This window comes from Passer domesticus, chromosome 5, assembly GCF_036417665.1.
Source record: "Passer domesticus isolate bPasDom1 chromosome 5, bPasDom1.hap1, whole genome shotgun sequence".
Lineage (NCBI taxonomy): Eukaryota > Metazoa > Chordata > Aves > Passeriformes > Passeridae > Passer > Passer domesticus.
This window is the reverse complement of record NC_087478.1, coordinates 72,194,883-72,212,780: the sequence shown is the minus strand read 5'-3', so window position 1 is coordinate 72,212,780 and position 17,898 is coordinate 72,194,883. Positions and strand designations below refer to the sequence as shown.

Sequence of the window (17,898 nt, the reverse complement as noted above, 5' to 3'; positions counted from 1 at the left end):
ACTTTGGGAATAAACCTCTGAACTAAAAAGACCTTGAGCCCCTCCAAAGAAGGACAATGAAGCTGGAGTAGGGACTGGAGCAGAAGTTTTATGAGGAACAGCTGTGAGGGAACTGAGAGAATATTTAGCCTGGAGAAAAGGAGGCACCTCATCACTTTGTCTGTTCCGACAAGTGACAGGACAAGAGGAAATGGTGGCTTCAAGTTGTGCCAGAGAAGGTTCAGATTAGATATTAGCAAGAATTACATAATTGAAAGGGTTGTCAAGCTCTGGAACAGGCTGTCCAGGGAAGCCACTGAGTCACCATCCCAGGAGGTATTTGAAATACACATAGGTGTGGCTCATAAGGATATGGTTTAGTGGTGGACTTGACACTGTTAGGTTAATGTTCTGACTTAATCTTAAAAGTCTTTTCCAGCCTGACAATTCCATGATGGTTTGGCAGCTTGAGCTTTGAGTGTAGAAGAGTTTGGGTGCTCAAACCATGTGCAGAAGTAACTTGGAAGTAGGATTCGTTTTCTGAAGTGATTAGGTTCAGTGTTTTGTGCAGCCAGTTGAGAAACTGTTGTGACTAGGTGGATTTGGGCTTTCTGCACAGGACAGAACTAGGTGGGTGGATGGCAGGGCATTGTGATCTCAGATAAATATATTCCATGATGGGCAGAATTTATTCATCCTAGTACCTTGATGCTAGTGTTCTGTTTCCCTCTCTTTATCTCTGTCCATGTAGAGCAGTCACAGAAGGTCAGTGTCCAAGAGATATTTGAACTGGGCAGCAAACAGTGCATGTGGTGCTATGTGTGGTACTGTGGATATGCAAGTTTGCTAGCTAGCTGCTCTCAAAAGGCATCTTAAAAGCATGATTTCTGCCCGAGCCTCACTCAGCGGATAGAAGGGCAGATGAATGATTAATTTATACTTTCCTCGTCTCAGATGCTTATGTTCATGAAATATGAAAGTGGCTATTTCTGAGTTTCTAGACTTCTGCTGAGTATATTTTGAATTGGCTGTTGGATTCAGAAGTTACTGGAGAAGGGAGAAGTAGAATAAGTTACTCCGTACTCGCTTAGGAAAGCAGGCTTAGTATAGCAATTTTTAGATTATGGTCTGTGCATCACTGGCAGCTGTTAGAAACAGATCTGCAAAGGAGGCTCCTGCAGTATCTCCCAGAGATTGGGCTGGCAATCATGTTCCTCAAATTGCCCATTTCCAGTGCTGCCTTCTGACAGGAGGAGTAGCATGCTTTGTTTACACATCTTTGGTTGTTACTGCTGGCTGCTTTTCTTGTAGCCTTCCTTAAAGTGATAATTTCATTTACTATGCCAGAGGCCCCTAGAATTTTTAAAGGTAGGTCAGGATCTTATAAATCTTCACAAGAGTATTAAGATCTTTGTCTTAAGTTGCTGAGTGAAAATTGGGCAGTGGAGGGAGAAGAGAGATGAAGATGAGGATTTAAGTCTCCATAAAATCATAGCAGAGTTTGGATATGAGTGTTATGTGATTCCCTGTGCTTTGATCTCTTGTGTGAAGACAGAAGTATTTGTTACTGAAATAAGAGCTGAGTTTCAGGCTATGAAATGGTGAAAGATCACAGCTTTAAGCTCAGCTGCGTAGGAGGGAGGGCGCTTAGAAATGACCTGGAACATACACATATTGGTGTATTATGTGTATGTATATACTAGAGCTAATATATGTATGTTTACATTTAATGTTCTCTTCACCTGCTTTTTTTAAGACCTTTAACTGTTCATGTTTTCATGGCATGAGATGCCTTCCATTTGCCTTCATCCTCATGGTGATTTGTATAATGTGACATTTCAGAGACCTGGCAAACAGGAAGCCACATCCCGTGTCTCTTGGCATGGAAACTGCTAAAACTAGAACTGGCAACTGCAGGTAGTGCATTGAGTGTCAATATTTTTCTCCTGTCTCTTAAAAGGATAACTGGTCCTTGACCACAAAGTGTGGTTACTGTTTTTTGAGTTAGTGCTGCAAGACATGAGGAAGTGATTTTTCGGAGGGGGGAGGGTTGAGTGGTGTGTGGTTCTGACAACTAGTGTTAGCAGGGACTTCTGAGCATGTGAGAAGATTGTGGAGGTAATTAGGAGGGTGCCTGGACCTTGAGGGTCTCAAGGAAGCTTTCTGGAAGCTGAATGGGTGCTTTAGTGACATAGCTGCCTGTGATGGTATTCTGGCTTTGTAAACACTTGTGATAATATGGCTGTTTTTCTGTATGTTTTTTGTTTCTTTATTAAGCAGGTTGTGGTTTGACTGAAATGTGTACTAAACCTGGCTGTTTATTTTTGAATAAAGTTTTCTTGGATGGAAACTTTACTGCTTGCATCTCCCAGCTGAGTTTGGTACTGAGTGTTCCAGTCTTTTAATGTCATTCATTTTGAGGAAATAATAAGCAAAACCACTTGTGGGTTAAACGATTTAATGATCTGATGGGCCAGAATGGAAAATATTGCTGGAAATAACCTCAGATGTTACTGTTGAATCTGTAGAAAGCTTACGTGGCCATATGCTTTTAGCTTTTTCCAAATCCTAATTAATAAAGAATGAACATGTGTATGTGTGTGAACTAATAAAATCTAGGATCATCTCAAGCTGAAATGGTGCCAGGTGGTTAACTTTGCAAGGAGGGAGAGTAAGAAGCTAGAGAAAAAAAATCTTTTGGGTCTAGTTTCAGCAGTTCTGAATAAATTTAATTTATGATATTACAGCTGAGACAAAACTCCTACAAGCACTTAGTGTACCTTTCATTAAGCTGGTTTTCATGGAACCGGTATTGCCAAGGCCTGGAGTCTGGGTCTCTGTTGGGGCCCTGTACATGGTGCCATAAACCAGCAAGTAAGAGCAAAATCTCTTTCACCTGCTATATCTTGGAGCATCTCCAAGGGTTCCTTTTTTAACTGTTCTGCCTGTTGGGAGCCAGTGTATTGTACTAGAGGAGGCAAACCACTCTTCTTTGATCCTAGGGTGGCAATGTTAGAATAGATCTATCTCTTAGGGCAAGAAGTGCATTCATAGGTTTTCTCCCAGTTTTACTTCCACAGAAAGAGCAGCCTCTCTTGCCTTCCCAGCTGGGGCTGAAATAACCACTACTGCTGCAGGTGCCAGAGCCTTGACCCTGCAGCACAGAAGTGTAACTGTCTGTGTCCATTTTTCATCTGAGTTTTGCAGGTAGAAGCATCATAAAGGATAAGTTTGGGTTGAGAGAGGGACAACTTCCAGTGTGCAGTATATGCTTGGAAATTTATCTCACACCATTTTTGTCAGCAGTGATAGGAATTTGAGGCATTCCACAGAAGCAGGAACTGTCCTACTGTGCTCTTAATCTCCATTAGCAGGGCTGCGCTAGTTATTAAAATGTGTGTAATTTTGGAGGCCCAAGAAGGTCTTGGGAGTGCAGCTGAGGATAACCACAGCCTAGGCTGCTAAAGAAAATTCTTTGCTAGCTGTAGGAGTCCAAAGCAGCTCAAAATACGTTTTTCATTACTTTGGTTTCATCCTTGCTGTAGGTATTGTGGGAAGCAACAGGGGAGGGAAGGAGAGGGTGAAATGGCCTCATGCAGTGAAGAGTGGCATATTTGTGATGGGGATGACTTTCTTGACTTCACAGTTGTATGGAGGTTTGTACTGAATGCTTTTTAAATGTTTGTGGTAATAACTTGCAAACTGTTGTAAGTTCTTTCTCCTTTCTCATGGCTGTGAGAAGATACAGAAACAAATTTTGGGGAGCTGAATGTCAGTTGTGATTTGCTTACAGGTGGAAATGCTGCTTGGTTTGTTTGAGTCTTTCATAACATTTGACTTGTTATTCCTGTTGTAAGGACTGAACAGTGTGGCCTTTGAAAGGGAATGGGCAATGCTGGAAGGCAAAAAAGGGAATTTGGAGGCTTGCCTCACTTGAGAAAGGTCCCTGACAGCACAGCTAGACAAGTTGTGCTTCTCTAATGAGTTTCTGTGGTTATTCCGAGATGCTGTAAATAACACATTCACCACAAAGGATGCACAACTGGTGACTAAGTCCTACACATACTGCTTTCAAACACTGGTCCCTTTCACTGCCAAGTTCTCAGTGGTGTGAAGTTGTTTGTATATGCATTTATCCAGCTGAATACAGAACATATTGTTCTGTTGCTCTTCTAGTTCTATGCACTTTGCTTATTACCCATGGGCAACTGATGGCCAGTTAGGATTAGGGAATTCCCTATAATCACTAATTAAAATCCCCACTCAGTGTGCCTTTAAGTGTGTTAGTTTATCTTTTCCTTGGCAGCTTCATGTTTATGGTGAATATATATATATATATTTGTATCTGCATCCATATACCTATGTCTGTGTATCTCACTCTATATAAGATAATATTTTTGATTTTACATATCTGAGAGGTTCCCTTCTCAAGTAGCAGGAGAGTTTGGATGTTCATAAGCACAGCCTATTGAGGAAATAGGTCTGAAAGAAGTCTTAAAGCAAGAATCAGCTGAAATAATAATTTCTGATGTGGTTCTTTTAACTGTTCTTAAAGATCTGTAGTGATGGAGGCTCCTGGGTCATCTGGAGCAATCCTTTCCAATACAGACTGACCTTTGGAAAACATCCTCGTGGCTATTAGCAAATTGCTGAGCTGTCCAGTATAGATGTGGAAAAGAGATTACTCCTTCTTTCTGTAATTTTACATAAGCTTGAAAACTATTGGCATGTTTTATTCTGCACCTTCTGCACTCTTTAGACTCTAATAATTTTTCTTTTAGGATGATTAATCCCAACTTTATCCTAGTTGTTTCCTCATTGGGGCACCTCTGTCCCTCCACTCTTGTATTTTTCTTTGGATTATTTATAATTAGACCATATTTTTTCTTAAGTGCAGCATCTAAAACTAGATAAAGTCACACAAAAAACTCATTTAATTCCTTTTCTGGTATCATAGCATGAGACTACCCATTTGGGTTTGTATCCCTTCCTGAAGAATCTTGTGCAGTCAGCTGCATGAGACCCTGTTTCCTAAAGCACTCTAGGGGCTCTGCTTAGGACTGCTAAGCTGAGTTGTACCCCTGTGATGGGCACCATGCAGTGTTGGCCCTGCAGGAGAAAGTCTGGGCAGAAAAGAAAATTCTTACTCCAAATTTTGAATAAGGCTCAGATCATTGCAAATGGAAACGTTTAAATATCATGCATTTGAAAGCAAAGCTCAAACTATCATACTTGTGGTTTTTCTCTTTTCATTTTAATTAGCAGATTTTATCTGTACCGCATCCTTTCATGGGCAAGTCCAATATTAGTTAATGAACTGAATTCTCTGTGTCGTTGAAGTTCTGTGTGCAAACTTCCCCAGGTTAGGATAACAACACTTGACAGATGTGTGAATATCTGTGTCAGGTTAAAAGCAAAGGATAACCAAGCTCCTGTACTCCAGAGTATTTTCTTTAGACCATTTTGAGCCCCCTCCTGTCCACTTTAAAAGAATATAGAAACTACCCTGTGTTTTCAGAACAATTTATTCTAATTATTCTTTGGGGAAAAAACCCTCACTGAAGTGGTTTTTTTTCTGTCCAGGGAGTGGAGAAATTATGTCTTAAATCTATGGTAACTATATTTGTGCCAGTCTCTATATTAGGTCAGCTTATAGCAAGAGAGTATTCATGGGATAGTGGGAATATCACAGTGAGAGATAATTAGGCTAAATGTCCACTCTCAAGTGACTGTTTGTTGTGGGGGGAATTGAAAGCACAGGGAAGGAAATAGAGTAAATTGAGCTCATAACTTGTGTAAGAGTGACCTGCTTTCCTTTAGCATAAATAAAAATTTTATGCTAGTTTGACAATACAGGCCAAAGTATTACCCAGTGTGTGTGCTGTGATCCATAAACACTGGCCTTTTTTGAAAATGGACACCTAGGCATTGTGACTTGGGAAAAGCCAGGCTTTGGTAAGGGGAAAAAAATAGCCATGTGCATGGTGCAGCCACTTAAATAATTGAAATCAGCTTCATACAGAAGACATTATTGGTTGTGGCTGCTCGTCTCCATAGGAAGATATTTCGTCATGAGATAATTTTCTTTATTTAACTGTATTTGAAGTAATTGCTTCAAGAAATTTATTTTGGGGTGTCTCAGCACTTTTGGTGGTTTCTAAGGTGTGGGCATATAGTTACTATGTGTAATGTTATTTCTTGGGATTAGGTTATTAGAAAAAAATACATCAATTGTCAGTGAGGATCTTCACTTTAGCCCTTCCAACTAAGAAAGGGGAAGGATCCCAATGTACAGGAGCTGGGGTTAGCTCTTAAGACAATGTTTGGTTATACCTGATGTGCTTTCCTTTAGCAGCCTCTGTTCTTTAAGGTAGGTGTGGATTTTCTGGCTTTCTAAGGTGTATATGAAGGCACATTCCTGTACATTGTAAATACTTCATCACAAACAACTGATAACTTGCTAGAGAACATTAGTGTATTTTCCCCTTTCTTTTGAACCCATTTCAGGTTCAAATAGGACTCGTCTGAGCAGTAAGTTTCTTAAGACTGATGCACCATGGAAATTAACAGATGGGTGTTATTTCTCTATCCAGTGATACTGTGTATTTTAACATTATGTTGGATAAAAGTGGAAGTAGTTAATAATATGTGCAGTCATTTTCATTTCATTTTTGTTTGGAGACATTGTGTTGATAAGCCAGTTTTTTTTGAAAAATCAACAGAAGAAGCCTGCAATTATTTTAAACTGTACTAAGTATGCAATAAAGCAGAACAGCTCTGTTTGAGATCAGAAAGGGATCTGTTCTTTATCTTGGAAAATCATATCTATTTTCAAATTATAAAATGTGCATCAGTCTCGTCTCTACTTTGTGTTCTTATTCTTGAAACTTAGGTCATTATTCCCCATAAAACTGAACTTTTGCTTTCCCACAGCTCTGTCTCATTACAGATGTAACTGAATTACTTCCTTCCTCTGGGAAAATTTTGGAAAGGGAAGGGAAATGCTTTAAGTGTGTGGTGCCTTGTAGAGAACAGTGGCAGCCTCAGTTTCAATGCACTGGTATTTTTAAGTAGAAAGGTTGTAGCTATTTATGACATCAAGCTCCAACTTCTAAATTCAGTTTAGAATCCAATGGATGGCTGTTTCAGCTTCTAAACATAGTTTAGAAGCCTGAGTTATCCTGAGGTGTTCCTATGAAAGGAACATGCTACTTCACCAGGTTGAATGTTGACAATATTTTTTTAAGTAGATAGATTGAATTAGATAGGTTGACCACATCGTTAACAGAAAAAACCCACAGTTTTTCTAAGTTTCTTGGGAATCTAAGGTATAAGTATTTCGTTTTCTAAAAACTTTGTGTACTGTCCTGAGGGGTCCCACATAACGAAGGAACTCATCACACTTCACTAGTTTAAACTTCTCTGTTGTCCTAAAATGTAGATCAGATTGTGTCAAAACAAATACCAAGGTCTGAATTGAAGAGAAGCCTGTATACTTCTTGTGACACCCATGCTTACTGTTCTGGATATTATTCTTTTTCCTTGTCTTTCTCTTGGAGACACAGCAGCCAGAATACATCTCAGCCCTGTTTCCCAGTTGCTTTCTCCAGTGTGCATGGGAATGAGGCTGGTTTTTACCAGATGTGAGATTCACCTGAGTAGCTTCTAAACCTGGCCCAGATTTTTTCAGCAGAGGCTTTTTTTACCAGTGCCATGTGTGGTACATGGGGTGGTGCCTCTGGACCTATTGTTTTTGCTGGGCTCCCAAACAAAGGAAGGAAGGAATGATGAATCTGACTCCATGTTCTCCGAAGGCTAATTTATTATTTTATGATACTATATTATATTAAAGAATACTAAACTAAACTATACTAAAGAATACAGAAAGGATACTTACAGAAGGCTAAAAAGGTAATAATAAAAACTTGTGACTCTTTCCAGAGTCCCGGCACTGGATGGCCATTGAGTCAAAATAGTTCACTGCAGAAACCAATGAAGCAATCTCCAAATGCACTCAAAGGAGCAAAACACAGGAGGAGCAAATCAGATAATTATTGTTTTCCTTTTTTCTGAGGCTTCTCAGCTTCCCAGGAGAAAAATCCTGGGCGAAGGGATTTTTCCAGAGAATGTGAATGCCACATGGACCTGTGCCTGATCAGTGTCTGCTGCAATTTACAACCCTCACTGTCTCATGTCTGTAGCTTTACTGAGCAGTAATGAGGGAATTTGGAACCTTGTGCAGTCTTGCACAGTAGAGAAGTGGAGGGATGAGATGACCCAGGGAGCTAAAGGGCCAGGAAAGGTCCTGTTAAGGACTTAGAAGGATAATTTCTTCAGTGTCATCATTTGCCTTGGTAGCAATTCCTAGCCCAGGTAACATGGTGCTGTACTACAGGATCTTGAGTAGTTGTTGTCAGCCAGGGTGACAAGTGTGCAGTGATTATTTCTGAATTGTCAGTCTGGCTGTTGTTATCCACCTGTGAATGATGCCTTGCCCACTTTTTTTCCTCCTTGCTACTTTAAGGTAAATATGTTTTTTTGAATGCCTCTAACAAATGTCAGTTATAACATAAACATCTTCTCCGAGCTGTGCTGTGGCTCCTTAGTTTTTTTAATGCTCAGTTGTTCTGAAATTTTTAATGTTCAGTTGCTCTGCTGGTAGTCTTGCCTGAGAAAGGCACATAAATGGATCTGTTTCCCAAGATTGTTTCTAACTTGGCTGGTGTGTGCTAAGTTTTGGTAAGATGAGATTCCTTGTCTGCCTTTATTGTTATTCCTTGCCCCTTTTTATTGTTGTTTTTGTGGTGTATTTCCCAATATATGAATTAGAAAGTTCTACTTGGTGATGTTTCTGAAGAGATATTGTTCCTGTAAAACATGCTGTGAGCAGACTGCCCCATAAAGTAGGAAATGCTTTCCACTCCCATATACTTCTCTTGACAGTTGTTTTGTTACCTTCCTGGTTCTTCTGTACATAAGAAATATGTAATCTATGATCTATGCTTAGGTTCTCTTTTTGGATTATCTATATATTCATGTTTCCTCCATCAGATTCTTTTATGGTTTATTTCTGCTACTCTTAGTAATATAATGTTTATTTTTTTTTTTTCTTCTTCTCTGTTGTTAACTGAGGCTATGAAGTTTCTAGGGCCGTGGACAAGCTGTAGTTCTTATTACAGGATAGTCTTACTGCCATGACTTGGAGACTTCAGTAGCCATAGCTCCTTTATGCTAGGTTTGGGGTGCCACACGACTCTAAAGCAAATAAGAGTACTGAGAATTAGAACACTCACACCTTGGAGTCCTGGGTATTTTAGTAGGTATGTCTGATAACTGGTGGTGTCACAGTTTCTCTGACTTCTGTGCTGGGAAAAGAAGCTCTAACCTGGCTGAAGCTGGCAGAGCTGAACTCATTTGTGTTGGTCATGAAGTTGTTCCCAGGTCTGGAAGCTTGGACAGCAGTAGCTCGGGATAATGTGTTTCCAGCAGAGTGCTCTGAGAGCACTGATGAGGGCTGTTGGATTGCATTAAGGATGTGGAAGAAAAGGCTTTGGGCAAGTTTCATTTCTCTCCAGAAGCGAGCTACTGCAGTTTCTTTACTTGTCATCTTTGGAGTATGTTGCTAAGGAGAACAGAACAAAAAGACGAGAATGAGTTGCTAAATCTTGAGATATTTGCACAGGAAAACATCCTCGATAACATAATTATTCTTAAAGCCAGTGCAGTTCCAGAATCTCTAATAAAGATATCTGCACTGAATTTGTCTATGTTGTACATGGATGCCTAAGCTTGACAGCCTATAGAGAAGATCATTTTCATTTGTTTGTTTTGGTTAAGTTCCTGTATGGGTCTTATTGTTTGAAGTAATGCTTCTTTCTAGAAATTTTGCCGGGAAATTGTCTTCTGGAAGTTCTATGGATATGAATTATGACAGAAGTCTGATCTTTGGTGTTATGCAGTTGCTCTATTTATTACAGGGTGGGGTTTTTTTTGTTTTTTTTTTTTATTTCTCGCTTTCCAAGTGAGGTCAAGGTCAATAACAATTGCACATTGTAAAGAAAAAGCTTAGGTAACCTCTACTTAAATGTGCATGAGTACTTCTTGAATTTCTGTTCCATCTCTTTGAATGTGTCTTTTCTTTCCATGTTTTCAGCACTCTTTTGGTGAAACGCTTATTTTCAGCCTCAAAGGCTGGTGTAGCTGGGACTGTTCTGCTCTCTTTCCCAGCTTTTCTTTGAAATCTCCTTTTCCTGTGAAAATGCGTTGACAGATTCTCTTTCATGTGCCTTGATTTGCCAAGTGATACATGCTGCGAGTACCACTAAATGCCTTCATATCCGACTGTGCAGGAGATTTTTGGTATTATTTGCTTATTCATATACAACTGTTTGAAAAATTAAGCATGTACAGGCATATTGTTGCGATCTGGCCCCGGAGCAATGAAGTTGTTGTTCTGAGTTCAATACAGAGTGATGGTACCCTGCCAGCTGAAAATCTCATCTTCAGATTTTTCATCGTGGCTTTGTGTCTGTAGCGGAAGCCTTGTGAATTAGCCTCTCACAGGAGCTGCTTTTAGGTGCTGCAGGTTGGGGTTTCCATTTATTCCTTGAACTAACAGGATTTTGAGCAGCAAGCCTGCTGACCTGAGCAACTTAAAGACCAGTCAAGGGTATTTTTCCTCTGTTGGTAACACAGCACAGTTAAGGATATGTGTCAATGAAGAGAGTCCCTGTGGATAACTGGGTTTCTAGGATACAGTATATGATCTGTTTTAATTAGACAGTTACTCTTGTCTTCAGGCTCTCTCTCATTTCATTGCTTGTGGAGATTTTATAGTGATAATGCAGTGTAAGAAGTAAAATTGTTTTGTTTTAAGGATGTATTTTTTTGCTTGTGTGCAAAATGCCACTCAGTGATCTGTCATCTGCACTAAAATAGAGGCTGATAGAAATTTAATTGGTCTTTTCAAAAGCTTCCAGGATCTGCGTTTTGGTGGCCACTGCAGTGTTGAGTATAAACATAAAGCTTTTCACTAGTCATTCAGTTGGATGAAAACTGACACTGGCTGCTTAGAGACTAAAAATCAAGTTGCTGTGCAGAGAGCAATTAATAAGGATAAGAAAAAAAAGGAAATGGGGGGAAGGAAAGCTTTTCCATTTTAAAAATGTGACCTGGTTATCCTGATGAGCAAATCTGATGAGAGTTTTTCTTAGAATTAACATTTGTAAAGTCAAATCAAGTTTGTGTGTACTTTATCTCTAGCATATGGCTTCCCACACAATGATGTCATGTACAATGAAGTGCCAAAAAAAGCGTGCATGCTCCCAGCAAAAGCTACACTTTGAACTAGGATTTGATGTGCAGTTTCTGTGCCTGTGTGTGCGTGGCCAGACAGCCAGTCCTGTTAGAGCACTGAGCTCTGCACGAAGGCACTGCTGTCCTCAGCTCTGGGTGATGGTCTGCAGGAAGGCACAGTGGCCATGGAAGGCTTCTGTGTCATAAACATCTACTTTTCTCCCCTCTGAGATGTTGGAAAGGGAGTGAATTGTCACAGCTAATTTGTTTCAGAGGAGTTCCAGAGAGGGGCTGTCAGCTCGAGGCATCTTGGTGCTGTAAGAGCTTCTTGCAGTTCCACAGGAGAGGATTTCTGTATCCTTGGGGTTTGCAGGTGTTGTGTAGGCACAGCAAACTGTTCTGTCCCTGGGCTTTGTTCCCAGCCCACTTCTTAGCTGAGTCATGGTTTTCCAGAGGTTGTAATATTGTTTGGGAGGTGGATCTCACTTTGTGCTTGTGTTCATGGAGTGGATGGTGGGGTGGCTCACTCTGACCCCCTCTGTACGTTCTCTTGCTCTTAATGCCTGATCTGGTGGTCTGCTTGTTACCTTCTGCTGCAGAAAGCTTTTCTTGGATTGCACAGTTTTTGATCTTTTTCATGCCAAACAGAATGTGTTACAGTGGTATGAAATAAAGAGAAACTGGGGGTTCTTTTTCTTTTAGTCTGCCATTTACTGTAAACTATTCCAGGGTCCTGTTCTGCTTCAGCAGCAGCTATGTTAGGAAGATTCCTGGATCAGAGCATAGATCACAAGTTTCTCCTGAGCTCTTCCACTGGCCATGCAGTGGAAGTTGGAATCTCAGACTGCCTACAGGTCTTAACATGATGGTTACTAGCAAATGTCCTAAAGGAAATTTTGAGGGTGGCTTTAATTTTGGAGAAGGAAAAAAATGTCGGTGCCAGTGCCTGCTACTACAGGTTCATTGGTATTGGCTGCCAAATGCAAGAGTTCATGAGGATTTCGTTGTGTATGTTTTGCCTACATTATGAAATGCAGATAGGCTGCCTTCTAAAACTCTTTCTTTACAAAGCCCTCATAATTCTGCTGGCCAGCAGACATGGGTTTGTCTCTTCCCCTTTGTGCTTTGGTGCACGTTTTTTCCTCATACAGAGATGGAAGCTTGTGCTTATTTGCTGTGCAGCAGGGAGAGGTTCTTATCTACTTGCACCTGGGCAGCAGCTGGACCACAGCTGTGCATGTGGGTGAAGAATGACTTTAAGATGTTCCTCTTCTTTTTTGGCTATGTATTCTAACCTGAAAGACGTAGAAATGAGCATGTGTGTACCTAGGCACTCACTTTGCCTGCTGCTTCCTAGTAATATCTATTTTCCTCATAACACAGATTTTTCTGTCATGAATTTTTTTTCATCAGCTGCAGTGAGAAAGAGGGCTGAGACAGCATAATTTTCCAATTTCATTACTTTCTCTTTCTTTTAGCCTTTCAGGTGGTACAAGCAGCTTCATTAGTTAAAATTCATATGAGCATCTGGTAAATGATGAGGGATTCTTTTACAGTAAGAAAATCAAAATCTTTGAGAAAGAGCTGTTGAGACTTTGTATGGTTTGTGTCCCTTGCTGCCCTGAGGGTGTACTGGGCAGGGTGCAGCATATGCTCCAGGGACCAGAACCTTCCAAAATCTGCAGAGAGCCCCACAGAGCAGCTGTGAGCTGGAGCTTGGGAAGGGAGGGACAGTTCAGGCTCCCATCGCCACATCTCCCTGGCTTTTGTGTGCCAGGGGTAATTATTGTCACTGTGCAATCCATGCTTAATGCCTCCCAGAGAAGAAAGCAGATAGCTTTTTGTCTGCACATGCTTCTGTGACTGGTATTTTCCTACAAGCCAGACACCTAAGAAATTTAGTTAGAGGCTTACCCAAGGGAGCTATATAAATTTTTTGCAATGACCTAATGCATAGGAGCTCTTTTGGTGGAAGCTGTACTAAATCCTGTTAAATAAATTAGGAAGTTGTTAAGTGTTAAGCTGTAGGAGGAAGAGTTAAGATTTTTTTTTCAGATACATTTGCTTCTATCATTCTTTCTACCCTTGGGTGGTCTTGAGTCCTATGCTGCATTCAATTTCCTACGTCACATTTTTTGAAGAAAAAGTTAAAATATATGTTATCAAAGCTTCCCTTAAATGGGATATGCTGCTCCATCCCATAATCAGGTAAATGTTTCAAGTGGTGAATATTCCTAGTGAGCTCATAGTTTTAATTTTAATGATTTGAAAGCTCCTGTTATGTAGCTAGGCAGGAATTTTACCGTAATATTTGGAATGTATGTAGCATTGATTGCCTTTCTACATAAAATGCATCTGTTTGAAACAATGGGCAGCAATGAAACAGCAATTTTTCTCCTTGCCTTAAAAATGTAGCTACTAAAATTTAATTTTGTTGGTCATTGTGTTAGTTCACAGAAGATTTTTTTTAAGTGATACATGTTTTGAACTGTTTTGCTGCTAGTCTGCTGACATTTTCTGTTGTTTGCAAATTTTATTAGTCGTAACTTAGTTTCTCAAAAATAATAGAACGAAAATTACTGGTTCTATTGTTAAGGTTTAATTTTTATTACAAATAAAGATTTTCCTGTGTTTGTTGTCACGCCTATACCTGTCTGTGATTTAATATCTTGGTAATATAGAAAATTACTGACTTTTTAGTAAATACTGAGAATTGTGGTAGTGTACAATTGCCATATCTTAATAGCAGAGTGCAGAAAAGTGGTGCAACGTTTTTGAAGTCACATGAGGCATCAGTGACAGAGGTGAGATTGCATTTGGATCCTTCATTTAAAAAATACATGGAAGTATATTTGTTATAAATGAAGAATATAGAAAAGCATATCAGTATACATGTATATTTTTACAAATATATATGTAAAACATCCTTCCTTTTCTTTATTACTGGCTATAGAACAGACATTACTTTTTAGCACTGCAGCTATGGGAAGGATGCAATCTGCATCCCTCTAATTGCTATCTGGAAAAATGACTAGTCTAGTTTCTGGTTTATGAACTTGTGTAGTTTTCTGGCGTGCAGACGTGGTATATTTTTGTCACCAAAGAACTCTGTGGACTGCAGCAGTCCTTTGCTGTAGTCATGAGAAACTTCTGTCCTTGCCAAATTCACACGTCTGCAGCAGCCTTAGCGGGGCATGGCTGTGCTTCTGTAATTTCAGATTTGGCAGTTTCAGGGATCGCTCAGTTCAGTGACAGGTTTCATTACTTGTGAATTGCTTGTGACACCAGCTAGTTTTGGGGGACAGCAGGAGCAGCAGAGAGCTTGCCACCGCAAGGCCACCAGCAGATTTCCTATGTTATTGCTCCTCCCATGTCCCAGTGTCATTGTCTGAGCTGTGGCACTGTAGCGGTGCCATCTGTGACTGCTGCGGCCCCTTCCACTAGTGCTCGCCTTTGCTGTAGCTTGGGATCACAGCTTTATTCCCTAAGCTGTCTATTCTTTTTCACAATGTTATCAGCCTGGTGGAGTTTGGCTTGTCTGATGTGAGCCCATCTGAAGGGGAACGGGAACCGTCACCCGACAGTAACAGCTGTGCAAACAAACAAGTCAGCGTTGATATTCATCAATAGCTTTGTGCAGCCGTGGCATTGAGATGCAGCAGAACATGTGCAATCTGTCTGCTTCCTTTGTCCCACGGTGCAGCCAGAGCGGCCACTCTGCGCTGATGAGGCCGATTGTCATGCCATGGTGTGCCTTCTCCTCCTTCCCTTTCTCCTTTGCTTTTCCTGCCTCTTTGTGGGCTGTCTGGCCGCTCCCAAACACATCTGCCACGCGTCCCATCTGCTCTCCCTGAGAGGCACGCTCAGTCCTGACAAGCGCTATTCAAGTGGTGCACTGTTCTGTGGAGTTGACAGAAAACACTAATTTGTATTATTAATGGCGTATCACTAATGCTGCCTGCTTCTAAAACACTGAGCAAAGTAAATAGGGTGGAACATCAACTTGTAAACTTGCTGGTGGGTTTTTTTTCAAAATCCTACATGCATAGGTGAATTTTTTCCTTTTCCACTTACCATAGCTAGCAGTGCTCTTACTTTGTCTTAGAGCTTGTAACTTTTTCAAGACACTCTGTATTTTCCTTCCAAAAAATGAAACATCTATTTCAGAAGTTGTGTTCTTTCCTTCCTGGCAGCAGTGGCAAGATTCTTTGCATTAAGAGGCAAGGCACAAGTGTGTGATGAAATAATTATTTACTATTCCTTTGTCTTTCAAGGAAAATATATTATCCGACTATCCAAAAAATATAAAAAGCATATTCTAAAGTCAGAAAGAATTTAAAGCCTTGCCTGGTCTGCGTGTTTGTTGAACAGCTTAGGGTTATGCACTTAACTCTTCAGAACATCTTTTCTGTGACATTTACTTACTTCCAGCAGGATCTTGCCATGTGCCAGCTCCCCAGTCAAGTTGAACAAAAATCAAGTGGCTCTGTGTGGGTGAAGGAAGAAGATGGTGCAGAGCATAGGCATAGATAGGCAGTAGAGTCATTTTTGTGGAATCACCTCTAGCTTTGAGTCAAAGATTTGTGGAGATACCTGATCAAAAATGCAGTTAGTAATTAGTATTAGTATTCAGCTCTGTCTGCTCATATTAACTGTCAGCAGTATTCACCATGCTCATTATGTTGAAGCTGTCACATCTGCCTTGTGTACTGCTGCAGAGATTTACAGCATGAAGCAGTGGTGAACAAGGAGTAACCTTCTCTGTTACCATGTTTGTCTGCAATATAGAATTGACTGTAAGAAAGGGTTAGGTGTCCAAAGTACCAAGCTGGCAGGATTTTACAGGGCTGCCTAAAAGGAAATGCACATACATGTAGGGAGAGAAGTGATTAATTTTGACAATGTTTGGTTCATAGCCTTGTAAGTCTTCCTTTAGTAACTCCCTGCTTACTCAGAATGTCACAAAGAGAAAAGTAAAGGTTGGAAGCGTAAGTCAAAGAAAAGAATGAGGCCAGGGAGGCTTCTAGCAATGAAAAAAGTTGAGCAACTTTTGGTCAGCTAGCAGAGCTGTGTCAGTGTACATTTTGATTCTGTGCTTCTTGGAAGCTGCTTTGTCTGGTAGTCATGTTAACTCCTTGTGAAAGGTGTTATTCCACGGTGGCTGCGCTGTTCTGCACTGTGTCATGTTCAAGCATCTGACCTCTGCTGAAGAGGCTGAGGATGGACTTGTTTACTTGTCTTACACATAGCTTTTACAAGTGTTTTTTCTTGTCTTTTTGTTCTTCACCTGAGAGCATTGTGAGGCAGTATATTTTATCATCATACCCCAACTAAGTATCATAAAGCTGTTAATGCCTACCATTTTGAGTTTGAGGAGGAAAAAAATGAATTGGGACTGCTTGAGAGAATAGTATCTGTTACGCTACAAAACATTGTGCATGGAATTTGTAATATAAAGGATATAATCACAGCATTCAGTTAGGTGTGATCAGTGGTAAGCATTAACTCTCCTAGTTGTGCTTTTCAAATCAGCACCTTCAAAATTTATCAAGTCAGTGTGTCAGCACTTGAAAAGTTCTGTCAAGGAGTCCAGCAAACAGACCAGGGAGAAGGGGTTAAGAACAGCGGTTTGTCACCTCTGGAAAGTGGTGTTAAACACTGGGAAACAGATAGGTGAGCTATTCCTGCAGGACTCTCTGTGAATTACTGAGTTAAAGGCATCCTCTTATGCTCAAGAGGAGCATAAGATGTAGTTGCAGTTGAGCTGTGTACTGTATCATTTGTCCAGTGCATTGTAATGTGTATGCTTTTTTTTACTTTAAACTGGTCCCTGGTGGTTTAAGTGGATGTGATTCCTGCCCCTCCAGCCTTGTTAATGGCTGTTGCCAGTGGGTTCCAGCAGCACAGCCTGGACACTCCCATATGAAAATAGGGTGATCAGGCATGATAGATAATGTAAAGATGAATGCTGTGTGTGTATCCTTGAAAACTGTTCTGCTGCAATTTTCCATAATTTCCTTTAATAATTCAGCTCTGAATGGTGTTAATCCAATCTCAACATTTCAGGACAGTAATCAGCGTTTTCTCTGCCAAACTCATCTGTTCTTGGAAAAGCTTATACACAGATCTTCTCTGTAACCCAAGAATGCTTTTTGAGAGAGGAGATTATTTTTTTTGTTGAAATATGTGATGAATTCTCAACTTTTTCTCCTTTGTGTTTGAACCTGGCCATTACTACTTGAGCTCTGCAAACTAGAGGAGTGAAAGCTTTATTACAGGTGGCCTATAAAGAGACAATCCTATAGAGGGCTGTGAATAAACATAGCAATTGTATGATAAAGCAGTTTGTCACTGACTGCTAAGAGGCCAGACTTCAGATGAAAAGTGGACAATGTAAAAATAACATGTTGCAAACATGTCACAACATGTTAGCAATTTCTTCCTGTTGATACCAGGTCCACATTTGCCTTATGAAAAAGGGAACCCCTCTTCATCTCTTGTGTCACTCATTTCTGATATGAGAGAGAGGATCTGGTCCATAAAACAGAGTAGATCTTCTAGTGACCTTAATGTTAAGAAATAATAACATCAGAGGAAATCAAGGGATACTAAAGGAGAGAAAAC

At 40.3% G+C, this 17,898-nt stretch overlaps 1 protein-coding gene and 1 long non-coding RNA gene across 9 annotated transcripts in view; one reads left to right on the top strand and one right to left on the bottom strand.

Moving 5' to 3' along the window:
- The window catches only part of KIAA1549 (KIAA1549 ortholog), a 141,905-nt gene that overhangs the window by 51,184 nt on the left and 72,823 nt on the right, over positions 1 to 17,898 (top strand). The window lies entirely within an intron of this gene.
- Positions 9,200 to 11,412, bottom strand: LOC135301395 (uncharacterized). The gene is made up of 3 exons (XR_010363161.1): positions 11,231 to 11,412; positions 9,365 to 9,601; positions 9,200 to 9,234 (listed from the first exon to the last, which is right to left on the bottom strand). It is a non-coding gene; the product is annotated as an uncharacterized LOC135301395 (long non-coding RNA).